The 27460-nt window shown below is 37.4% G+C and overlaps 1 long non-coding RNA gene across 4 annotated transcripts in view; it reads right to left on the bottom strand.

The window, feature by feature from the left end:
• Positions 1 to 25412, bottom strand: part of LOC112447566 (uncharacterized) — a 139720-nt gene extending 114308 nt beyond the window's left edge. Inside the window, exons 1-2 of one of the 4 annotated variants that reach the window (XR_009495359.1) lie at positions 25273 to 25412; positions 25084 to 25178 (exon numbers count right to left, since the gene is read on the bottom strand). This is a non-coding gene — a long non-coding RNA (uncharacterized lncRNA). The remainder of the gene's footprint in view (positions 1 to 25083; positions 25179 to 25272) is intronic. The other 3 variants (XR_003035724.2, XR_003035767.2, XR_009495360.1) reach the window with 3 other exon arrangements.
• Between the last annotated feature and the right edge of the window lie 2048 nt (positions 25413 to 27460).

Below are 27460 nucleotides of genomic sequence, written 5' to 3'. Positions count from 1 at the left end.
AGATTTAGCTAGATTTGAGTATTTCCCCTTTTCCACATGGAAGGATAAATCCAGCTGGGATTTCCCTGGGGGTTGAGTGGTTAAGATTCCGTGCTTCCAATGCAAGGGGTATGGGATCCATGTAAGATTCTACATGCCAAGCAGTGCAGCCAAAAAGTTAAAAACAAAACAAAAAAACAAAAATGGACCAGCTGAGTTGAGTGCTTCCCCTCCTCTAAGCTAGAATCAACTGGGGTGGATGTTTCCCTTCCCGCATGCCAGTTAGATGTCAGTGAAACCTCTGGAGTACGGGCTTTAGTTACATAGCTTCTCCTGAGGGCAGGCTTTATTTGCAAAAACAGAATGCTCTGGAATATGTCAAAACGATTCTCTCCCTGCCCTGCCAGAAACACAAGGGGACTTTTCTCCAAAAATTCCTATGAGAACCTGCTAGAACGCTAGCAGGTGGAACACATGAGAGTGTGAGTGGCTCAGTGGTGACCGGATCTTCCTGGAGTTTTTAAATATCCCACTGAGCCTCCAGCAGGTCTTCAATCACAGGTCTGCTTTCTCTACATGGGAGCTGGTTTCTGAGGTTTCTTTTCCGGTAAGTTGTGATTGTTTTCCTTTGTATTTGCCTGTTACTCTCTTCAGTTTTGGGGACTTCAGCTTGCTCTATGACTTCTCTTGTGGATCTAAGAAGTTATTGGTTTTTAGTTTGTTTGGAGTTTACTAGTTGCTAAGAGAAAGTGGCCACTTCTAGCTTCTTCCATACTTGAATGAAAACCTTATTTCTTTTCAAATAGTTTAAATTGCAATTCTGTTATCTAATAATATTTAGCAATACTAAAACCTTAGAGGTGCAAGCAAGTAAAATGTCCCTTAGATCTGTTGTACAGTCTGAAATGTAGCTTTGACAGATTGTAAATTTGAAAAGGTATATTCACATTTAATTCAAACTGGTATCCCTGAAGAAATCATCTCCAGTGCAGCACTTTCCCCAGAACCGTGTGACTTTAAGGTTGAAACTCCAGTGAATTGAATTTTCATTATTGCGTTGAATTCTGAGGGTATGGTAGTGATTGACAGATGCTTAAATTTGGTCCCCAACCTGAAGGAGGCGCAATAATGAAGTTAAGGGAAAAAAAAAAAGCATATACGTTATAAGCAAAATGATTCCCCATTTATTTAAGTATGGGCAAGATATTTAATCACTCTAAAATTCAGTTTCTCCCCTTTCAAAATGGAGTCACCTAACTTACAGTATTTGCATGAGGGCTAATTTATTTGTGATTAAGACAGTACCTAGCACTTAATACATATTTTAGTTTCCTTTCTTGTCTTACATGGATTTTGTTTCCCCAATTTCCTGATTATCAAAAGTATGTGTATGGTTGTTAAAAATTAGATTCCTGGGTCCTACCAAAGAGTTGCTGTACCATGCTACCATGCTGTAAATTAGAATCTGCTGTGAGACTCAGCACACATGTGTTCCTTGTAGAAGTCATTGAAGCAATGCATCCTATTAAGTCTCAGTTGAGCACAAACTGATCTGTCCAGTACAAAGAGCTCGAATATGTTACCAGTGAAGAAACTCACCCAAACCTAGACATGGTCAGCAGTTTGGGATTTGCTTGATTTTTCCATACTTCACTTATCATAAGAGTGTTCCTGTAGATTGTTTCCTTAATTGAATTTTGTCTGAAGGAGACTTTTATGTAAAAGTTGAGGGCCATATTATTATTTTCTGATATATGAGAAGTTGATTACACTGGGGTGTCTTCGGTGGGAAATATTACTCACCTACATCCTTCTTATTCCATAATATGAATTTGTGGTTGATACCTATTCAGGTAACAGGTCATGTACATTTGTGATATAGAAATAGATTGTTTTAAAAATATTCACATCATTCTAATATTTCACCTGAAGGAAGTCTTATTATAGAGACACACAGAAATACATACGTACACACACACAATAATATATTTTAAGATCCTGGCTCTGATACTTGCAAAGTATGTGACCATAGAGCAGTTGTTTAACCTCTTGGAGCATAAAATTTAGTATGTCAGAAATGGAAATCACAATAACTATATTAAAAGCCTATTTCGAAGATTAGGTCAGCTCTCATTCTTATATGCCTGGTTTATCATAGATGTTCTTTGCTCCTCGATTTCAAGCCAGTCCAAATGCTTGAGTGTAGTTTATTCATGGAATTCTACTGAAATTCAGTGGAGGGTAACTTAGCCCATCACTTTAAACACAGAGGATGCCATGAGCAGGATTATTATTATTATTATTTGACTGTGCTGGATCTTTACTGCTGCGAAAGGGCTTTCTCTAGTTGCAGACAGCAGGGGCTTCTTTTTTTTAGCATGCACAGGCTTCTCATTGCACTGCCCTCTCTGGTTAGTTTCAGGAGTTGTGGTGCACAGGCTTAGTTGCACGGAGGCATGTGGAATTTTCTGGGACCAGGGATTAAACCCATGTCCTCTACATGGCAGGTGGATTCTCATCATCTGTCTCCGCCTTCTCCTCCAGCTCTCAATCCTTCCCAGCATCAGGGTTTTTACCAATGAGTCAGCTCTTTGCCTCAGGTGACCAAAGCATTGGAGCTTCAGCTTCACCATCAGTCCTTCCAATGAATATTCAGGGTTCATTTCCTATAGATGCCTCGTATCCTAATTTTCTTAAGCAGTTGTATATGTTGGTCGATTTCAAGTGGATTAGAAACAACGGAGCAATAACGACGCCTGTGGTACATGTCATGCATACTCGTTCTGTCATTTCCTTAGAATAAATTGAGCTATTCATAATTGTCAGGCCAAAACTTATTTGGTTTAAATTTAAAAAAGCATTGCAAATAACTTCAATAAACTGAATAACAGAAAGATAGCTGAAATACAAAATAGTGTATGTTATAGAATGATGTGTATGTAGAATTGGGCGTGTTTGTGTTTGCAGTTGTAGTCTAAAGAATGATACCCAAGTGTGCATTTTCTGCTGTGGGTAGTAGGATTTCAGGTGCTTTTTCCTTACAGTGTATTATTCACTAACTTAAACAGTTATTTTGTGTTTGTAATTTCACAGACACATAGTGATTATAAATTGTTCAGTTCAGTTCAGTCACTCAGTTGTGTCTGACTTTTTGTGACCCCATGAATTGCAGCATGCCAGGCCTCCCTGTCCAGCACCCACTCCCAGAGTTCACTCAGACTCATATCCATCGAATCAGTGATACCATCCAGCCATCTCATCCTCTGTCGCCCCCTTCTCCTCCTGCCCCAATCCCTCCCAGCATCAGGGTCTTTTCCAATGAGTCAACTCTTCGCATGAGGTGGCCATAGTATTGGAGTTTCAGCTTTAGCATCAGTCCTTCCAAAAAACACCCATGACTGATCTTCTTTAGGATGGACTGGTTGAATCTCCTTGCAGTCCAAGGGACTCTCAAGAGTCTTCTCCAACACCACAGTTCAAAAGCATCAATTCTTTGGCACTCAGGTTTCTTCACAGTCCAGCTCTCAAATCCATACATGACCACTGGAAGAACCATAGCCTTGACCAGATGGACCTTTGTTGGCAAAGTAATGTCTCTGCTTTTGAATATGCTATCTAGGTTGGTCATAACTTTCCTTCCAAGGAGTAAGCGTCTTTTAATTTCATGGCTGCAATCACCACCTGCAGTGATTTTGGAGCCCCCCGAAATAAAGTCTGACACTATTTCCCCATCTATTTCCCATGAATTGATGGGACCAGATGCCATGATCTTCATTTTCTGAATGTTGAGCTTTAGGCCAACTTTTTCACTCTCCTCTTTCACTTTCTTCAAGAGGCTTTTGAGTTCCTCTTCACTTTCTGCCATAAGGGTGGTGTCATCTGCGTATCTGAGGTTATTGATATTTCTCCCGGCAATCTTGATTCCAGCTTGTGTTTCTTCCAGTCCAGCGTTTCTCATGATGTACTCTGCATAGAAGTTAAATAAGCAAAGTGACCATATACAGCCTTGACATACTCCTTTTCCTATTTGGAACCAGTCTGTTGTGCCATGGTTGCTTTCTGACCTGCATATAGGTTTCTCAAGAGGCAGGTCAAGTGGTCTGGTATTCCTATCTCTTGAAGAATTTTCCACAGTTTATTGTGATCCACATAATCAAAGGCTTTGGCATAGTCAAGAAAGCAGAAATAGATGCTTTTCTGGAACTCTCTTGTTTCTTCCATGATCCAGCAGATGTTTGCAATTTCATCTCTGGTTCCTCTGCCTTTTCTGAAACCAGCTTGAACATCTGGAAGTTCATGTTTCATGTACTGCTGAAGCCTGGCTTGGAGAATTTTGAGCATTACTTTACTAGTGTGTGAGATGAGCACAATTGTGCGGTAGTTTGAACATTCTTTGGCATTGCCTTTCTTTGGGATTGGAAGGAAAACTGACCTTTTCCAGTCCTGTGGCCCTTGCTGACTTTTCCAAATTTGCTGGCATATTGAGTGCAGTACTTTCACAGCACCATCTTTCAGGATTTGAAATAGCTCAACTGGAATTTCATCACCTCCAGTAGCTTTGTTCATAGTAATGCTTTCTAAGACTCACTTGACTTCACATTCCAGGATGTCTGGCTCTAGGTGAGTGATCACACCATTGTGATTATCTTGGTCGTGAAGATCTTTTTTGTACAGTTCTTCTGTGTATTCTTGCGACCTTTTCTTAATATCTTCTGCTTCTGTTAGGTCCATACCATTTCTGTCCTTTTGTAGGATTAGGAAAACAAAAATACAAAACAGTGGAATAAATGTATGGCACATATGAAAAAACAGCGGCTCTGTTTTTAAAATTACATATCAAAGGGTGTCAGAATTGTGTAATACTTCAGAGTTTTGTCTTTTGAGTATTTTAATACATACTTATTATATCTTAACATACATATGAGCAGGATTTTCTCATTAATATGTTGTTGTTTAGTCACTAAGTCATGTCCAACTCCTTTGTGACCCCATAGATTGTAACCTGCCAGGCTCTTCTGTCCATGAGATTTCCCAGGCAAGAATACTGGAGTGCATTGCCAATTTCCTTCTCCAGAGAATACTCCTGACCCAGGAATCAAACCTTGCATCTTCTGCATTGATTGGCAGATTTTTTACCACTGAGGCACAAGTTCCATTCAGCTGCTCAGTCTTGTCCAGGACTTTTTGCAACTCCGTGGACTACAAGAGGCCAGGCCTCCCTGTCTATCACCACCTCCCAGAGTTGATTCAAACTAATGTCCATCAAGTTGGTGATGCCATCCAACAATCTCATCCTCTGTCCTCCCTTTATCCTCCTGCCCTCAATCTTTCCCAGAATCAGGGTCTGTTCAAATGAGTCAGGTCTTGGCATCAGGTGGCCAAAGTACTGGAGTTTCAGCTTCAACATCAGTCCTTCCAATGAACACCCAGGACTGATCTCCTTTAGGATGCACTGGTTGGATCTCCTTGCAGTCCAAGGGACTCTCAAGAGTCTTCTCCAACACCACAGTTCAAAAGCATCAGTCTTCAGTGCTCAGCCTTCTTTATGGTGTAACTCTCACATCCATACATGACCAATGGAAAAACCATAGCTTTGACTATGTGGACCTTTGTCAGTACAGTAATGTCTCTGCTTTTGAATATGCTACCTAGTTTGGTTATAAATTTTCTTCCAAGGAGCAAGCATCTTTTAATTTCATGGCTGCAGTCATCATCTGCAGTGATTTTGGAGCCCCCAAAAATAAAGTCTGTCACTGTTTCCACTGTTTCCCCATTTTTTGCCTTGAAATGTTGGGACCAGATGCCATGATCTTAGTTTTCTGAAGCTTTAAGCCAACTTTTCCACTCTCCTCTTTCACTTTCATTAAGAGAATTTATACTTATACCAAAATAAATTTGTTTTTCCAACCTGAGTACTTTTAGGTAACTTAGACTCTTGCTATTTGGTTAGATAGAACATTTATTTTTTCTTGCAATATTCAAAATGTAACACTGCAGAGTGAAAGAATAAACTATAGTATTTGTCACACTTACAAGTAGTCTGTCTTAAAAGAGATGCACAAAATAAATTCATGTAGATAGCATAGATGAGTCTTAGTGATATACTATTAAACAAGAAAAAAAAAACTGTTTCAGGAAGGATTCTGCCCTTTTTATAAAGTTAAAAGCAATAACATCCTTCAACTTAAGAAATGTCTTTTGAAATAAATGAGGGTAAGCTGATGACAGGATTCCTGACATGGGTTTCATTGTATGATGTGGGAATTCAGGGCACCAAATGTTCAGACAGAAGTTAGATATGGGTTATTTTCAGATTGTGGCTTTGGTTTTATATTATGAACTTTGTTTATCAAATAATTTATGAAAGAATTAATAAATAGAAGTGTGACTTTAATAGACAAAGTAGAAACAAGTGGCAGGAACCAAGGTTTGTGGTTAATAGGATATCCAAGAAAGAATAATCATACTTTATTATTTAAGTTTATATTTCAATGACTAATATTGAGTTTGACATCTTTTCAGTTATGTGGCCTTTTTCATTCTCTTTCATCTTTTCCTTCTCCATTGCTTGCTTGTTCCATTGGGTTTTATTGTAAATATTTAATAGTAACAGATTCTATTTTTTTTCCCATGAAGGGGAATTTCCTAATTGTATTTCAAGTACAGGCTTTTTTTTAGAGGGGTGATGGAGACATTCTAGCACACCTGTGATAAGTGGAATGGACTCTATGTTTTCATTTTTAAATCATTGATGTCATGTGTCTGTGTCTGTAACAAGAACACATCTTTTATATGCTTTTAGAGGTGAGAAAATTTTAAAGATATTTCAAAGTTAAATATTTTTATTGATTACATAAAAATACTTAAGTATTTGTTTAAATAAATCTCTTGACTCTGCTTTATGAATATAGGTTTACCATTTTTGCCTAATTTAAAAAGTGGTCACTGTATCTTCAAAACTTTTGGAAAATCCTAGAACATTTTATTTATCTAACTAGCCATAAGGTATGAAGGGAATTTAAACTCATTTAACTGCATTAGCAACTACTAAGAAGAAATGTTGCATTTAGAATAACTAAAAACTGTATCATGTTGTTAATTTGTAACATAAGCAGTAATATATCTTCCCATAGATAGAAATCTGCAGAGAAAATAAGATAGGACATTTACTGAAATTAGAATATTTATCAAAAACAAATTGCATTTTCCTTATGTGTTCACTGAGCTTAAATGTTAATGAAATTCTCCCTTTCAAATTATATTCACAAGGCAAATATTAGATAAGACCATGTTATCAAGGATAAAAAATGATTGAATTTCTGGTTTTACACTTAATAATCTGGAACAGAGATGTAGGTCAATGGGGAAAAAAGGGTATTTAAGATGTTACTGTTGCTTAGATAAAGTGATAGTTCATTCAAAGAAATAATCAACCCTGTGCACACTTGGAGAAAAAGTGATTTCTTTTCATTCCAAATGCCAACTGAACTGTAAAGGGTGACATTTTGAATAAAGGAAAGTAAGAATGAAAATGGATTATTAAAAAAAAAAACTTATCAAGCTTATCAAATTGTACTCTTCCACTGCTTAGTCCAAGCTCTCTGGAGCTGACTTTTCTTATTATATTTTCAAATGTTCTGGTGCAGTTTCATTCAAATTGTCTAAATGATTTTTAGTTGAATTAAATATATTTTTGGACAAGGGTTCTTGTTAAAAAAATCTCAGTAAAATGGAAAGATGGAAACTTTCCTACCAACCAACCATCTGTTCTGATCCAAAAATCACTCTGCAAATTTCTGACAGCAGTAATGGCAAAATTCTAGCCTAGATGAATTTACATGTCCCTGAGAGAGAGAAGTTTAAACAATGATGTTGGGTATTTTTGCACATGGATATTTTGCAATAGGTTCTTCATTTTTTTTTTGATTCATACAAATGAAGGTGAAGGGAATTCACTAAAATCTTAATCGTCAAACAAAGAAATGGTATAGATGACAATAGAGAACTACCAAATTAGAAAGTGAAGTTTATCCTACGTTTGACTCCTGGGATTAACATCAGTTTCATTCTTAGCCAGATAGAGAGCCTACTGGTTTTTATTACAATTAAAATAAAATTTGCCTTGAATCATAATTTAATATATTTTGAGGACATACAGATATTATTTAAAACTATCTATTTTTTTAAAATGTGTGCATTGATATGTAGTTATTAATGTTTGAATCCAGAGTAACTGAAACAGAACACTGTTCTAGGGATAATAAACTATAATGTTGGATAAAAAGAAAGACATATGGTATAACACAGAAGAAAATATAGATCATACAGAGATAATTTTAAGACTAAAATACTAAAAAGCATTTATAGTGACACTCACTTTTGGTTTCCAAAGTGACATTCTAATCTCTGTGTGACTCTCTTAAACAGGAGGAATCTCAGACGTTCCTCTGATCCATTCAGCTATCTAATGATGTTATCATCCATTTTATTGGCAACATAATTGTTAACCCATGATGAATAGTCATGTAACTTAAGTAGAATATTATGTAATTTGTAATTCAATTTTATCTATGCTATATTCAGGGCTCAACCAAAAAAAACAGAAATCACTGCAAATACTTAAACGGAAGGAATTTCGTAGATGGTATTGATTACACGGGTAATAGGACTACCAAGAAGCCGAGCAACGGACTCTGAGTCACACCAGAAAATAGGAGGGCACAGCAGGAAGCTGGTGCAGGAACAGAGGGCTGCAGAAGTGTGGCTAAGCTCAGATTTAGAATCACCTGCTGGAAACCAGCAATGCACCAGCCTGTCTGGCTAGAGGAAGGGCTGTAACTGAGATGGCATTGGAAGCAGAGCGGAAGGGGAGACAGTGACTTCCTACTTCTGCCTTCTGGGTTCCCGCCCCTGTCTCCCACAGCCAGGGAACAGTGAAGCCAGCTAACCAGGGAGCCTAGGAAACAGGATGTGTTTGCTTGTGCAGGAGTCTCAGGCTCTTGCAACTTCCTAGTGCCCTCTACACAAGTTTGAATCTACTGTTTTTTCAAATGTTTCCATTTGATAAAATTCTTTTTTTCCTAAATACACACAGTAGTATATCTTGGTATGTCAGGTGACATCAAATAATTGTGATAGGCAGTTCAGTTCACGTTGCTTAGGCACCACTCAGTCAAGCATTAACTTTCTACCAGGGCTGATTAGCTGTAAGGTACTGGCTAGTAGCTGAAGGTATGACATTTATCTCAAAACCCTAGGGATCTCTGAAATTGTTTTCTTACAGAAGTTGCAAACACATTTATTTACCACAGCCATTTTAAGCACCATTAGATCTACTGGTTCCTAAGACCTGTCAGTTCTGTTCAGTTCAGTCACTCAGTCATGTCCGACCTGAGTGTCCTGATATTTTTGTGGAATAGCCTGGAGTTACTTCAAAGCCTCCCCTTACCCTGGGCCCCTTTCATACCTAGCAACATGGTGGGTTCCCTGATAAATGAGTCAGAGTGAATTATGGGAATGTAGAATATACTGATTCTGAAATCCAAGCAGATCCAACCATCAATGCAAAAATGTGTTTTGTATTTTAAAGGGTGACACTCTGACAATACCCAGAACCCAGCTCCCTTAGGAGATTCACTGATGAAACAGGCACCTGAATTTTTACAGAATTTGTCTGATATATATGTGTCTCACTCTAATCCATCCTACTTCTAATTCACCATCCTAATCAGATGCTGTATCATTTATACCATTGGATTTGCTTTAAGGCTGAAGATCAAGGAACAATTGGATTACTGACTAATCCTATACAGAAATTCCTTACTATAGAGTTGGATTATCTGAACTTTCTTTTGTCTAATCAGAAGCAATTGTAAAAAGCCCTCCAGGAGAACACTGGAGTTGAAAAAAGATTGTAACACTTTTAACAGCAATAGTTATGGAGCTAGTTTCTTAAAACAGGTCCCTGAACTATAAGACATCTTATTTATCCTTAGAGAAGAAAATGTAACTATTCCAAATAGAAGAAAGGATTGGTTTTAAATGAGAAATATTCTGGACAATGAGTGAGAGGTCAGTAGACAGCACATTTGAGACAGTAAACCCCAACACAGATTTTGAAGAGTTACTGATTGTTTTAGAGTTTAGATTTTCTTTGTCTCTCAACCTCTGTATTGGAGACGGCAATGGCAACCCACTCCAGTACTCTTGCCTGGACAATCCCATGGACGGAGAAGCCTGGTAGGCTTCAGCCCATGGGGTCTTGAAGAGTCGGACACGACTAAACAACTTCACTTTCACTTTTCACTTTCATGCATTGGAGAAGGAAATGGCAACCCACTCCAGAGTTCTTGCCTGGAGAATCCCAGGGACGGGGGAGCCTGGTGGGCTGCCGTCTATGGGGTCACACAGAGTCGGACACGACTGAAGCGACTTAGCAGCAGTAACAGCAACCTCTGTATTCAGATGGGATTAGGTTAGTCCTATTTAGATCATCTCTCTTTTGATTGGCCTAAAGTTGAGAAATAAATACCCTTCCTTCAATTACTTCTGCAAAATCCCTTTTGCCATATAATAAGTGATACCTGTTTATAGTTGTAAATTTCACCCCTACTTAAGGGGGAGAGATTATAAAAACAAGGGTCACCAGGATCGTTTTAGTATTCTGGGTACCACAGCTTCATTTCCTTTTTGCCATTTCCCCTTAAGTTATAGGTCCTTTCCTTTCATATATGTTTGAAAAGAATCACCTGTTAATAATGTGTGTTCTCTTACTACTTCATCGTGCTTTTGACCATTCCTCCTAGGTTGAATGTGGAAGTTCCGTGCTAGGCTATTCATCTGGGCATCAGAATGATACAAGTTCTATGACATTTTAAGAAGGTTAGTCTTGCCAGGGAGGAGGGATGTGATAATGTCAAACATTCACAATAAGATTAGGAACAAAGCTCCCAAAATAAGATTTGTGTATTTTCAGACTGATTTATCCAGCTTATCCTGATTGGCTACTTCTGGTATTACTTGGGAAAAGGCTAGAAATGAACTGAAGTTTTTAAGTATTGTATATAAGTTCTTTGGAAAAAGGTATAAGCCAGGAACAGCAATATATACTTTTGAACATTGTGTGTGGTGGGACATTTTTCAGTCTTCTGTATGTGACTACTTGTCCCAAATTTATAAAACCTCTCAAGTTGCTACAGATCAGATTAATAGCTGTTTTTCTTTTAGATTTCTTAGGATGTCAGAAATCTGCTCAACATAAAAAGGGGAATCCTGACACTGATGTAAAAATATATTCCTAAACTTTCAGGTAATATTTTCTTCATACTAAAATAACTTTAGTGCCTTTGAAACCTTAAGCTAATGAGAAAGTTCTTTTGTTATTTTTGACAAATGGGGGTCTCAGAAAAGATCTAAAAACACCAGGTGCCTTGGTTTATTAGGTATGGAGTTAGAAAGGACACAGGATAGAGATATTTAGAAAATAAATGTAAGAAGCTGAAAGAGTATAGTTAAAGAGATCAAAAACTTTTGAGAAATATGTGTATTTGTCCTAAGAAGGTACTCAATTGTTTGCTCATCTCACAAATGAGGAATTCAAGAATAGTACAGCTACATGTCCTAGTCTTAAGTGTCATAAAAGGAAGGATATGGGCCAATAGTACTGATGGGTTTAAAAAAAAATCTTTCTTTTCATAATCACTTGACCGATTGCCATCATGTTATTCTAAAGTAAAAAGCTGCAGTAGATTGCCCTTTAAGATGGGTAAAATAATCAAGGCATTAGTTAATGGGTTTCAGTTCAGTTCAGTTGTCCAACTCTTTGCGATCCCATGGACTGCAGCATGCCAGGCTTTCCTGTCCCTCACCAACTCCTGGAGTTTACTCAAGCTCATGTCAACTGAGTTGGTGATACCATCCAACCATCTCATCCTCTGTCGTCCCCTTCTCCTCCCACCTTCAATATTTCCCAGCAGCAGGGTGTTTTCAAATGAGTCAGCTCTTCTCATCAGGTGGCCAAAGTATTGGAGTTGCAGCTTCAACATCAGTCCTTCCAATGAATATTCAGGACTGATTTCCTTTAGAATGGACTGGTTGGATCCCCTTGCAGTCCAATGGACTCTCAAGAGTCTTCTCCAACACCACAGTTCAAAAACATCAATTCTTCAGCACTCAGCTTTCTTTATAGTCCAAATTTCACATCCATTCAAGACTACTGGAAAAACCATAGCTTTGACTAGACGGACCTTTGTTGACAAAGTAATGTCTCTGCTTTTTAATATGCTGTCTAGGTTGGTCATAACTTTCCTTCCAAGGAGTAAGCGTCTTTTAATTTCATGGCTGCAGTCATCATCTGCAGTGATTTTGGAGCCACTGTTTCCACTGTTTCTCCATCTATTTGCCATGAAGTGATGGGACTGGATGCCATGATCTTAGTTTTCTGAATGCTGAGTTTTAAGCCAACTTTTTCATTCACCTCTTTCACTTTCATCAAGAGGCTCTTTAGTTCTTCTTCGCTTTCTGCCATAAGTTAATGGGTTTATACTATTGCAATTCATATTCCTATCCTGAGAGTAATAACTTGAGTAGACTGATGTGCATATTTCCCAGACATTGAAATATAGACAAACTCATAAACCATATTGTCCGACAAAACAAACATTAATTTTCCCCCACTTATTAGGAGTATTTTTTCAAAGTAGGCATGAATCATTTAAAATAAATGCTTCGCTCTCTATTCCCTAAAGCCATCAAATTTGCTCCCAGACTTTGCTTTCAGTATGCTCTTTCACTCTGCTGGCTGCCAAATCCAAAAGTGGTAGAGGGATTTTCAATGCAGCAAAGAAATAAAGAATCAGATGCTTATTCATAAAACAACCAAGCAAAACAAGCTGGATAAGCAGAAACACATTGCCAAGCCAATTCGCAATCCAGCAGGGCTGAGACAAAGCAGACAGGTATGGCAGAGTCCCACTGAGGTGGTCCTATTTTAAGCAAAGCCCAGAGCATATGAACAGAGTCCATTTTTCTTCCTGTTTTAATTCAATAGAAACAGAACAAAGCAGATTCCAATTCCATCAGCAAATTAGATAGAGCTGAACCGAATGGATTATATGCAGGCGAAATATGACAGAGCAGCCCAATGAAGTCTTTGAGAGAGGAGGATAGAGAGAAAGAGGGCCAAATCATTTAAAGTTTTATTTTATTTTAATTTCCCATTTGATTCAAATGATTTCCAAGTACCCAAGAGAAACAAATGAGACATTCTAAGATCCATTTGAAATTTGGCGGAAGTGTGCAAGACAGAATTTCAAACTGCAAAGCCAGCCAGGAACAACTTATGTTTTATAATATAAGATCCTTGGGATGGTCTAAATTTTAGTTCCTAATATATTGTGTAGCTGCCTAAACTGTGTGGCAAATATTTTCACTTTCCAAGTATATTTTACGTCGTAAACAGTTACAGAATTTTTTTTTTTTTAGTTAAAGTTTTCTTCCCAAATCAGTATTGTATGTGGGTGTGTGGGTGTGTGTGTGTGTGTGTGTGTTTACTTGTAACTTTTGAAGGGTTTCTCTCTTTTGGCATAATTAAAATAATTTTTTTCCAAAATTAACACTAACATGTGTGCATATCTTTTAAAAGTTCAATTTAATGGAGTGACTTAATTTTTTCTTTTATATTATTTATAAATAAGAAAGTGAACATATTCTTAAAACTGGAGGTTTGACATGACTCCCTTAGGAGTCAGAGACAAACGCAGATCTCAGGGATCACCTGAAATAAGCAGACCAAGGGACTCTTGAGCATAACTCTGTGTGTGGCTCTGAGTCCTAGTCTGTGGCCCACGGATTCATTTCTTTCTTGCTCACCATTGCCTTCTTGCCAGAAGTTTGAGTGTTTGCCGTAGTCTCATGGCTCAGAACATCATCTTCACATAAAAAGCCAGATACAGGCATAAAACCAGGAAAAATATATTAGCTTCCTTGTATTTCATTATTAGCTTTGGGAAATAATAAAACCAATGCCTGAATAACTGTTGGCACAACATTCAGTTAATTGTTATAAAAATGTGTCTTGAAGTGAGTAACAGAGGTATTGGATTTGAAATTAATTTCGAGCATTTGATTCATTTGCTTCTAACTGTCCTGTACCCTGTGGGTTTGTGAAGGATAATGGGTAAACATATAATGTACTTCACTTGCTACAAATGGAAATAAGTCTGATTTATGGAGAGTGATTCAAAAAATACGATATTTTACACAGAGTGATCAGTGAAAACCTCACTAAGAACATGGCATTTGGGCAGAGACCTGATGAAACCCAAAGCCTGGAGTAAACCTTGGAAATCCTCCAAAGGAAAGATTCCTAAAGGCAAAAGTAAGTTCAAGGACCCTGACATACAACACTCTTGGTAAAATAGTGAATACTTAGTAGGTCATTCAGAGAAGGCGATGGCACCCCACTCCAGTACTCTTGCCTGGAAAATCACATAGATGGAAGAGCCTGGTAGGCTGGAGTCCATGGGGTCGAGAAGAGTTGGACAGGACTGAAGCGACTTCACAGCAGCAGCAGCAGTAGGTCATTAGTGCTGAAAATGTATACATGAGGAGAATAGCATAGGATTTGGTTAAAGGATGACAGTGCATGATAAATATTTTCACCGTAATAGATATTTCTTTCTGCCGCTATAATCTCAATGTAAGTTAAAACTTCCCAACATTGGGAAAACAATGGGAAAATGCCAGAAGTGTTAGAAAATCTAACTTTGAGTGTCAGGATATGCTTTCTTGCTGACTTAGTGGTAAAGAATCTGCCTGCCAATGCAGGAGGCAAAAGAGATGGGAGTTCAGTTCCTATGTTAGGAAGATCCCCTGGAGAAGGAAATGGCAACCCACTCCAGTATTCTTGCCTGCAGAATCCTGTGAACAGAGCTACAGTGGGCTACAGTGTTGCCAAAGAGTAGGACATGACTTAGCAACTAAAGCAAACCAGCTTCCCTAAATGTTAATATTTTACTACATCTTCTATATCATTTCCTCCCTGTGTGTGCTTGTGCGTATGTTATGACCCATTTCAGAGTAAGTGTTCAACATAATATTTAAATATTTCAGTGCATTTTTCCTATAAAAATTAACATTTCATGCATAAGAACAGTAGAACTATCAATTGTACATACCAAAGATTTGTTTAGAGAACAGGGTAGTCATTCTGAAGAATATCTCATCTAGTGTTTCTCTGGTGTTTCCTCATAATTTGACTTTTTTTTCACAAGGATATCAGAAAAGCAATGTTATGTTTCCTCAGTAACTAATATTAGGAGACACATAATTTTTATTTGTCCTATTATGGTAGTGTTAATTTTGAACACTTGCTTAAGGTCATGTGGGCAGGTTTTTCAAACTGTGATTTATTATTGTTTCCCTTTGTATTAAAGGGGAGATATTTTAAGATTAGATAATAGATATGCTTTTTCTCATCAAATACATACTTTAGCATTCATTTTAGCATCTATTGATACAGTATCTAATAGATACAGTCTATTGATGCATTAATTTAGCATCATTTAGGGGCTAGACAGTGACACCCCACTCCAGTACTCTTGCCTGGAAAATCCCATGGACAGAGCAGCCTGGTAGGCTGCAGTCCATGTGATCGAGAAGAGTCAGACACGACTGAGCGACTTCACTTTCACTTTTTACTTTCATGCATTGGAGAAGGAAATGGCAACCCACTCCAGTGTTCTTGCCTGGAGAATCCCAGGGATGGGGGAGCCTGGTGGGCTGCTGTCTATGGGGTCGCACAGAGTTGGATACGACTGAAGCGATTTAGCAGCAGCAGCAGCAGCACCTACTGATGATACAGTCCCATGGCTTTTGAAAGTTTTGAGTCTAGCTGGTGGATCAGGTACTGTCCAAGGCCCTCTGTGAACACTGGGTACTGTTACCTCTCATCTTTCTGGAAGATTTTTTTCTCCAGACCCTAGTGGTTTCTTCATAGGCATGCCCTGATCAGCACTTATTAATAAATACATAAATGGGCCTCTCTGCAGACTTCTCAGGCTCAAACAGTCTGGGCCAAGAACTCTGGCCCTCTTACTTTCCTCAGATTCCCAGTTCAACTCAGGGCATCTGCTAGATTCCAGCTGGGTTCCCTTGCCTGCACTGCATCTGGAAACTTCATGAAAATGAAAGTGAAAATCGTCCAGTCATGTCTGACTCTTTTGTGACCCCATGTCCGGCTCTTTGTGACCCTCCCTTTATTCCTTCTAACTGAATAATTATTTTAATGAATGCCAATTTTATTCTTCACAATAATAAAAACAATAGAAACACTATACAGTCCGTGGAATTCTCCAGGGCAGAATACTGGAGTGGGTAGCCTTTCCCTTCTCCAGGGGATCTTCCCAACTCAGGGATCAAACCAGGGTCTCCTGCATTGCAGGCGGAGTCCATACACTGAGTCTAAATTGTACTGTTACCCCATTTCCTCATCTTTCAGGGATCATTTTGTTGCCTGGTATACAGTATCTTGCTTACTTTAGCATCATGTACTTTTTCCACTTTTGGCGGTTTTTGAAGGGAGACTGTATCCACACTCTGGACTCCATCAGTTTATATCCAATCTGGCATCATTGGTCTCCAGGAAGCGAATGTTTGGAACTGACTTCTCCCTGCAGTCTCCTGTCTCTCTCCAGATTTCAGGTTCCTTGGTTACTCCATGACTTCAGATTTCTGATAGTTTCAAGTGGAAACCATGAATCTGAAGTTTTTCCAGTGGGAAAGATGCTCTTTTCAGCTTCTCACGTATCCTGAGACCAGAAGCCTCATTTTTTTTTTTTTTTAAATAGAAACACTGAAGCGACTTTTAAATGAAAGAGAAAGCATAATAGAGACTTAAAGAAGATGAATCCCTCTGTTTGCTTGGAGATGAGGATGTCTAATATTGGCTAAGGCCATCCTCTTGCTCCCTCTTAGAAACTTCCTGTGCTACTAACAGAAAAGTAAGTTATGCCAATAAATCAGGCAAAGTGCTTAGTTAATGTCCATTGCATATAACTCAGAGTGGCACAGCCTTTCTCTAGTGTGTTATATTAGCCTGAGATAAAGATAGTAGCCTTTTTGATTTAATGACCTGCTGTAGTATATCAGACTCTATAATATGCCAGTTTATTCCTTCTAATTGAATAATTATTTTAAAGAATGCCAACTTTATTCTTGGCAATAATAAAAATAATAGAAACACTGTTAAGTACTGTTTAAAACATGTAATAGTAGTACAAGTACTTTATAGCCAATAAGAAGAGCAAGGGTAAATCTGCTCATGGATAGGAAAACAGTAGTGCTGATTATGCAGCTGTCTCTTACTCATAATTAAATTCCCAGGAAGAATAAAAGAAAGTACACAAAATGAATTTATATCATTTTGGAGAATTTATTAGAAGCCCATATGAAAATGTCAGGAAGAAATTCATTTAATTTTAGTGTTAATGTGCTTGAATTAAATGCTTTTATTCCATAAAGTTAGATGCATGTTTAAATGTATTTTAACAGTCATTAAGAAAAAGATAAAACTTATGTCATATCTACGTGAAAATTCTACTTGACACCTTTAGTATGCTTTTATATATATATATATATATTCAAAATAAAAAGTGAGAAGCATTCAGTTGTGAAAAATTGTTGAAAAGTTATTAATAGTTTTCTTCCTATATAATAAATTTCTGGATCATGAAAGAATATATGATACATAGCTATATGTATTGTATGTGTCTGCTTTATTTTTAAGTAAATATACACCTATAGGCCCCCCTGGTGGCTCAGGCAGTAAAGAATCCACCTGAAATGTGGGAGACCGGGGCTCAACCCCTGGATCAGGAAAATCCTCTGGAGAAGGGAATGGCAACCACTCCAGTATTCTTGCCTGGGAAATCCCATGGACAGAGGATTTATTTTAACTATATATACACTTATTATGTAGGCTGATTAGTAGCAAATGTGGTTCTTATATTTTGATCTCTTTGTATGATTCTGTAGCTATACTTTTGCTATAGATATATTTTGAAGCTTTAATTGTAATCAACTGTTTTGAAATTCTAATTCATCCTGTTCATTTTTTTTAAAGAAAGTATTGCTATTTGCTAATTTCTCAAAGACATTTAAGTAGGCCACCATGCTTTTTCCTTTACTAAATCATGGGTTTCTGTACTGCAGTTACAGAACTGAATCAATATTACTGAGCTAGACAGTAATTAAACAAAGTAAGATTAAGCTACAACAAAGGCCTCCAGATCTTTCAAATAGTATTTCTGATACCTGTTAAAGTAATTTATTGAGCAGTATGATTAGGCATTAAATGGCAAATACCACATTGCACCAGCTTTCCATCTTAATATTTTTATATGTGATGGAATTTTCTTTCATAATATGTTCTTAGCATAGCCCTTTATTTTTAGTTTTGTCTCTACTTTTTAAAACAGATTCACACTTATTTCAAAAGTCAACTAATCAAAGTGCAAAAAAAGAGGGCTTCAGAATCACATGGACCACAAGACAAGGAGAGGTAATTTCTTGCCTGATAATTCCTCTATAAGAAAAGAAAATATGAATAAAGTAATTTGGTTAATTTTGAAGAATCTGAAAAATGCTAAAGTGTTTATCAAGTTGTTATTTGATATACACATATACAAGATATTTCATGAAGTGGGCTATGACTTTCCCATTTCCTTGTATCTCTCCATAGACACGGACATTTTCACTGACTAGTGATTCAAATGAATTTGTCTGTAATATCTTGACCACTGAATGACAAGTGGTCATTCCACTAGATGACAAGTTAAATTAGTGGAAATATTTGATTTGTGCTCTTGTATGATTCTGATGTGGAATCCTGACTCTGCTGTAGTTTGGGAGGTTTACCTAGAACAAATGAGTTTACTTATAGAAAAGTTAGCTTCATGAGATCTAAAATTCAGATTATGAAGTCTATTTCCAAATATTTTATAACTTGAATTATGGTTCAGCATGATACTTTGAATGGCATGGTTCTTGATAAAAGTTAATTATTTCTACCTCTTCTCAAATTTTACTCCATAGCATATATAGAGTGTGAAAATCCAGGTGTATTCTTCTAGGAAAAGGGGGAAAAGCCAGGTTGATTCTTCCTATCTTTACGTCTGGTTGAGTCCATCCATTCAAGATTCCCCAGTGCAGTACTTCTATTTATCCTACACACTTTCCCTGGGATGTGTTTACCTTCAATTAAATCTCTGTTTCTGCTTCCAAGCTCATATTTCCTCCATGAATCACTTTTAGTGCCTTCAAATGCCTTTCAGCAAATTTGAGTTCATTGCAGCATGGCTTTAGACATGTAATTAATTTTACTTTGTCTAGTAATAATTATTTTTAAATATTTGTATGTTGACATTGAAGACTACATAGCAATAATAACATTTGTTTGAAGTCTAGTTTAGTGACTGCCTTATTTTAATACCTAATAGTGAATATCCCCATAAGATACTAAGCAGATGAGGCCTTTATTGCTCATCATAAAACCATTTATTTATCTCTTGCATCATAGGATGCTCTCATTCCTTAAGAGCAATAGTTTGAGTTATAGCCATATTTTGTTATCAAATGCAAACTAAATTTTTCTGAAGGGATTCGAGGGAATATGTAGTCAATATTCCCAGTGTTTCAAACAAAATGGGACAATAAAAATGTCATTTCTTTTTTGTTGTTGTTGTTTCTGCCTTTAAAAAATAATTTATTTATTTTAATTGGAGGCTAATTACTTTACAATACTGTAGTGGTTTTTGCCATACATTGACATGAATTAGCCATGGGTGTACGTGTCCCCCATCTTGAAACCCCCTCCCACCTCCCTCCCCATCCCAATCCTCTGGGCTGTTCCAGTGCACTGGCTTTGAGTGCCCTGCTTCATGCATCGAACTTGGACTGGTGGTCTATTTCACATATGGCAATATACATGTTTCAACGCTATTCTCTCCAATCATCTTGGAAAGCTACAAAACATGTGGGCTTGTGTTGTGGTGCTTGGTGAAAGGTATGCAGGGCATGGCACTGGCATTGGGGAGCAACCACAGTGTATTTTGTGCCCATCTTCAATAATCTGCAAGGGAATGGCCAAGTTACCTCATACTGAGTTTAGAATTACATATGACTCTTTGATCAAGAGAAATTGATTTGATTATTGTTTTTCCACTTTGTAAAAATCTGTAGCAATGTTTTTTATTATAAAAAAGATCACCTAGCTCTATTTTAATCTATCCTCAAGCCATAGAAATATAATGTCTATTGTTGAAGGTTTTAATTTTTTTTCTTTTGTGTTACTTATTGCAACTTCTCTAGACTTTTTTTTTTTCCTATCCCAGTGGGGCTTCCAAAGATGACTATGCACATCAAGTTTTCCAATGTCTCTATAGTACAACACTTTATCTCATTTTTTCTCTCATTTATTTTTTTCTTTGATTTTTCAAAAATAATATCTTAGTCTAGGCTACAGAGAAGCAGACCTTGAGATAGAATTTGAGTAAAATGTTTTCTTTGATAAGCCATTCCAGGAAACATCAATAAGGTAGTGGTGAAAAAAGATAGAGAAAGAAGGCAACGCAGGGGACAGTTCGAGTTTAACCAGCTGGGGAGCTCTGGGATGTTGAAAATGCATCTCTATCAATTAAGGTAAAACAAACTACTGTAGTCAGATACTCATTCTCATAATTCATTATCTGAGCACTACTTCTAAAGGCACTATCTCTCTGACACTTTATTTATTTGTTTGTTATTTGTTCTGATTGAAAGTAAATGCACTCTTACAGAAAGAAAAGAAATCAAAGATTCCCTCCCTAAGACAGTTGAGACGTTCTACAGGGGCTGCCTTAATTGTAAAGACATTGAGTGTGTAGAGGATATGAACAGGTCAACAGAATTTGCCACAGTGTCTATTTGATACTAGGTATATCAGTTCAGTTCAGTTCAGTTGCTCAGTCGTGTCTGACTCTTTGCGACCCGATGAATCGCAGCACACCAGGCCTCCCTGTCCATCACCAACTCCCGGAGTTCACTCAGACTCAAGTCCATCGAGTCAGTAATGCCATCCAGCCATCTCATCCTCTGTTGTCCCCTTTTCCTCTTGCCTCCAATCCCTCCCAGCATCAGAGTCTTTTCCAATGAGTCAACTCTTCGCATGAGGTGGCCAAAGTACTGGAGTTTCAGCTTTAGCATCATTCCTCCCAAAGAAATCCCAGGGCTAATCTCCTTCAGAATGGACTGGTTGGATCTCCTTGTAGTCCAGGGACTCGCAAGAGTCTTCTCCAACACCACAGTTCAAAAGCATCAATTCTTCGGTTCTCAGCTTTCTTCACGGTCCAACTCTCACATCCATACATGACCACAGGAAAAACCATAGCCTTGACTAGATGGACCTTTGCTGGCAAAGTAATGTCTCTGCTTTTCAATATGCTATCTAGGTTGGTCATAACTTTCCTTCCAAGGAGTAAGCATCTTTTAATTTCATGGCTGCATTCACCATCTGCAGTGATTTTTGAGCCCCCAAAAATAAAGTCTGACACTGTTTCCACTGTTTCCCCATCTATTTCCCATAAAGTGATGGGACCAGATCTTCGATTTCTGAATGTTGAGCTTTAAGCCACCTTTTTCACTCTCCACTTTCACTTTCATCAAGAAGCTTTTTAGTTCCTCTTCACTTTCTGCCATAAGGGTGGTGTCATCTGCATATCTGAGGTTATTGATATTTCTCCCAGAAATCTTGATTCCAGCTTGTGCTTCTTCCAGCCCAGAGTTTCTCTGATGTACTCTGCATAGAAGTTAAAGAAGCAGAGTGACAATATGTAGCCTTGACATACTCCTTTTCCTATTTGGAACCAGTCTGTTGTTCCATGTCCAGTTCTAACTGTTGCTTCCTGACCTGCATACAGGTTTCTCAAGAGGCAGGTCAGGTGGTCTGGTATTCCCATCTCTTTCAGAATTTTCCACAGTTTATTGTGATCCACACAATCAAAGGCTTTGGCATAGTCAAAAAACAGAAATTGATGTTTTTCTGGAACTCTCGCTTTTTCCATGATCCAGCGGATATGGGCAATTTCATATCTGGTTCCTCTGCCTTTTCTAAAACCAGCTTGAACGTCTGTAAGTTCACGGTTCACATATTGCTGAAGCCTGGCTTGGATAATTTTGAGCGTTACTTTACTAGCGTGTGAGATGAATGCAATTGAGTTTGAGCATTCTTTGGCATTGCTTTTTTTGGGATTGGAATGAAAATGGACCTTTTCCAGTCCTGTGGCCACTGCTGAGTTTTCCACATTTGCTGGCATATTGAGTGCAGGACTTTCACAGCATCATCTTTTAAGATTTGAAATAGCTCAACTGGAATTCCATCACTTCCACTAGCTTGTTCGTAGTGATGCTTTCTAAGGCCCAGTTGACTTCACATTCCAGGATGTCTGGCTCTAGGTCAGTGATAACACCATTGTGATTATCTTGGTCATGAAGATCTTTTTGTACAGTTCTTCTGTGTATTCCTGCCACCTCTTCTTAATATCTACTGCTTCTGTTAGGTCCATACCATTTCTGTCCTTTATTGAGCCCATCGTTGCATGAAATGTTCCCTTGGTATCTCTAATTTTCTTGAAGAGATCTCTAGTCTTTCACATTCTGTTTTTTACCTCTGTTGTTTCTACTCGGTGTATACAAAACCTTCAAAATTCTTAAGTTCTAAATGTCAAATAAGACATGAGAATTAAAGGGTTAACTGACAATATTAAATACTATAGATCTTCTTAAAGAATACAAGGATCAGTATAATATAAAAAGTACAGATGAATCATTTAAGTTCAAAAATATGCTGATTATAGGTGGAAAATGAAAGTAATAAGAAAATGCAGTTTATTTTTGATTGGCCAGTGTGGTGGAAGACAGATGGAAATCTAAAGTTTGCCACAATGATTATTACCTGGAGGTAAATATGTCAAGGAATTTCAAGGAGTTATTTCTAATCAAGAATAAACATTATATAGCTTTTCTTTTAGTAGAACGTAATTCTTTCATAAAATGAGTTAACTGACCTAATTAATGACCAGGTATTTTCATGGCCTACATTATTTAGAGATTTTAATAGCAATGTACCTCTAAATGAGCCTTCCCAGGTGGTGCAGTCGTAAAGAATCCTCCTGCCCAGTGCAGGAGACATCAGAGATGTGGGTTTGATTCCTGGGTCAGAAGATCCCATGGAGGAGGATACAGTAACCCACTGCAGTATTCTTGCCTGGGAAGTCCCATGGACAGAGGAGCCTGGCGGGCTACAGTCCACAGAGTCACAAAGGGTCACACACAGCTGAGGGACAGCATGCACGCACGTACGTTTTTAAAGCTATTTTAACTCATACAAACCCCTTCCTCTTGAGATACTGAGTACTAAGAACATCTTGAATAGTGTACTGTGATGAGTTCATGCGATTGTCTTTTTTTTTTTGGAAGGGGGAGGAGTGTTATTCCCATATTCTTGTGTTTAAGAGCTGACAGAAAAACTGTGTTCACACGCTTAAAGAAATTAAAATTCCATAGCAGAAATGGCCAGAATTATGCTCAAAATACTTGAAATATTCTTCCCTTCTGCTGTTTTTCTTTCCATATATATATATATATATATATGTGTGTATATATATATATGTCTTGAAAGTCTCAGTTTTTCTTTAGATGTATCTATTTGAAAATTTAGAAAAATGCAAAAGACACATACCCTTGTAATTAAAAAATATTTAGAAAATTTTTTCATAGTGTAAGCTGGTTAATTAAAATAGCAATGCAGAAATATTATAACTGCAGTCCAAAAGTCCTCCTGACTTTGTGCAAGTAAAGGTTGATTTAAATGACCTGAGTATTGACTACACATAAACACATCAAAGCCTTCTTAAAAGTTAGCTCTATGCTTCTGGATATACATTTCAGAGTTTGTGGCCCTTGGAGATCATGGGAATACTTTGAAAGAAATCAGAAAACAGCCTGGCTTGGAGGCTTTCAGAAGATTCTCTTCGCATTTAGAAAATTTAGAAAAGTCTCCAGGCATTTATAAAATTCCTTTGATATTATGATGTCTAATAAGACATTATGGGAGCTAAGACTATATATCCCCAATCCTAGCTCCTTGGTGGACATAATGAATAAGGTTTTCAGGAGGAAAAAAAGGCAAGATTTCACTCTGATTGCAATTTTAAGTACTATTTAAAATCTTCTACTTAATACCATAAGACCTCATATCACTGAAAATAATAGGGATGGGGATCAATGTTTTGAGGAAATCAGCCTGCCCCATGTATCATTCACCTTACCTTGGAAATACTTAGGTCTACATTTTTGACCGACTCTCTGTCAAATATCAAGCATCAGTAAATCACACAGTTGCCCAATATTACAATTGTGGTTACATAAAAAGGGAGAGGCAAGTTAAATACATAAAGGTAAAATGGGAACAGATGCTCAAGTAACTATTAGTGGATTTTTGAAAATCAGTTGTCATCTATAGCTTAAACTGCATTAATTTGCTCATCAGCTGTTTTGGCTGAAAAGCAACAATTTTATGCATTTATTAGTTTTTTTTTTGTTGCTGTTGACAAATTATCAAAACTTTAGTGACTTAAAACAATTAAAAAAATCATTATCTTACCTCTTTGGAGGTCAGAAATCTGAAATGAGTCTCACTGGCTAAAAGCAAGATGTCAGAAGGATTGGGTTCCTTCTATAGAAGGTGTAGAAAATAATCAATTTCCTTGCATTTTTCAGCTTTTACAGACCACCTGCTTTCCTTGACTCAAGACCTCTTCCTCCTCCTGCAATGCTAGCAGCACAGCATCTTTGTCTTTGACTCTAGCTCTTTAGCCTCATTCTTCCATTTACAAGAACCCTCATGGTTACATTGGGCCCAACAAGATAATCTAGGATAACTCTCCCCATCTTGGAGTCAGCTGATAAATAACCTTAGTTGTATTTGTAGCCTTCGTCTATTAAATAAGATTATTTGGGATCTCAGCTCTCAGTACTTTTCCTCTAATGATTTCTGTAGATTTCTATTACCTTTACCACTGGGAACAGCAAAGGGGTAGTGTTGATTTTCCGTATAACCACTGCTACATTTCCTGGAGGGAGCATTTCTCTGAAACAGTAGAGCCCTAAGTGAAGCAAAAAGAAATCAGAATGCTATACAGAGGACATTAGGTTTAATAATGAGAAGCAGAATTCCTTTTTATATCCCTTAGGCGTTACCTGGACCTGCATTCTGGCTGTAGATGAAAGAGCACTGTATACTGATCAGTGGTCAAAGCATGTAGAACAGTAGGTAGGAGACCTCAGCTTTGTAGTGTTGTCTCCTAGCTGGCACAGCTATGGAATTTTCAATAGGTCATTCCATTGTTCCATCAGACCAGCTGCTTTGCATGATGTTAATAACATAAACCCAATGAGTGAGTCTTTTGTCTTACTTATTTGACATAAAACATGTTTCAGTTCAGTTCACTCACTCAGTCGTGTCTGACACTTTGTGACCCCATGGACTGCAGCACCCCAGGCTTCCCTGTCCATCACCAACTAATTTTCTTCATATGAGTTGCACGTTACTGAGGCCCAGTGATTACTCAGGTAGATACATGAATATGTGTATTAACCAATTTATATTGTCTCCTTTATACTGTTACTTTATATGAGGTTTCTGAGGAATGCTCAATTTCATAATTTTCCTGTGGTCCTTTTTTTTTCATATGTCAGATATCAGGCTCAGAGACATTGTCATGTATCTCAAATCAGAGTTAGTAAAGGGAAGAATACACTCTAGTCCTCATTTTCTAGCTGCAAGTCTAGTTCTTTTTGTGTGATACCAGGGTTGCTATCAGGAGAATGGATTAAATTATAACATTAAAAATAACTACTACTTATTAACATATTATGGGTTAATGTGCTTCCCTGGTGGCTCAGTCGGTAAAAAGTCTATCTGCAATGCAAATGCGGGAGACCTGGGTTTGATCTCTGGGTTGGGAAGATCCCCTGGAGAAGGGAATGACAACCCACTCCAGTATTCTTGATTGGGGAAGTCCATGAACAGAAGAGTTGGTGGGCTACAGTCCATGGGGTCACAAAGAGTCAGACACAACTGAGTGACTAACACTTCACTTCATTGGTTAATGTAATAACACTTTGTATTTTCATATCCAAGATCATCCCCACACTTTTAAGTTAATTTTATACATTCCTTATCAAAGTATAAATGCAAATCTTCACTTTACATGATATACCTCAATGAGTATATTTGACATCACAAAAAGTGTGATGCAAATTTATAAAGAGAAGGAATACTATAGATGTATTCAATTTAATAATATGGTCTAATGCACATATGTAACTTTTTGACACTAATAAGTTATAAATTTTAAGGAAATAAAGCTATTTTATGAATACTATTTAAAAAGCTACAATGGAGTTGTATTAATAAATATCTGAGAAAGAATTCAAACTGTCAGAAATATATAGTATGAATTCACATGGAAGGAAAATTATTTTATTTTTTGGATATAAGTAAATAATGCTGGTAGTTCATCATTATAGAAAGGATAAATTTTCTTAAAGATACAAGGCAAAATTTTATACTATCATAGGGTTCAGTCACTCAGTCGTGTCTGACTCTTTGTGACCCCATGAATCACAGCACACCAGGCCTCACTGTCCATCACCAACTTCCAGAGTTCACTCAAACTGATGTCCGTCCAGTCGGTGATGCCATCCAGTCATCTCATCCTCTATTGTCCCCTTCTCCTCCTGCCCCCAATCCCTCCCAGCATCAGGGTCTTTTCCAATGAGTCAGCTCTTCGCATGAGGTGGCCAAAGTATTGGAGTTTCAGCTTTAGCATCAGTCCTTCTAATGAACACCCAGGACTGATCTCCTTTAGGATGGACTGGTTGGATCTCCTTGCAGTCCAAGGGACTCTCAAGAGTCATAGGGTTAAGAATCAATAACTTAGCTATGGGATTTAAATCTTTGACTCCTTATTAGAATCACTTAGAATAAGATGTAAATAAAAGCTATCTAAAATATTTCACCATGCTCAGAGCATGGTGCTCTGATATTTAAATGGAAATCAATAGAAAGGTAATTGGTAAAGAGAAATATATATATATATATATATATATATATATGTATATGTGTGTGTATATATATATATACACACACACATAACTTTTTTAAGATCACAACAAAAATCTTTAAAGCTTAGCTATTGAAAGTTTTATAAGAGGAGAAAATAAAACCCTCTTTAGAAGATGACAGCTTAAAAGTTGTAGTCACATGTAGCTTGACAAGACAGGCACATGTAATTATATGTGTGTGTATATATATGCATTGAAACCAACCAATTTAAACAAAACCATATGTGAGCTGTTTGATATTCAAAGCACAGTCCATAAA

This window comes from Bos taurus, chromosome 7, assembly GCF_002263795.3.
Source record: "Bos taurus isolate L1 Dominette 01449 registration number 42190680 breed Hereford chromosome 7, ARS-UCD2.0, whole genome shotgun sequence".
Taxonomy (NCBI): Eukaryota; Metazoa; Chordata; class Mammalia; order Artiodactyla; family Bovidae; genus Bos; species Bos taurus.
Note: the sequence above shows the minus strand (reverse complement) of the source record. Positions and strands in the feature narration are given on the sequence as shown.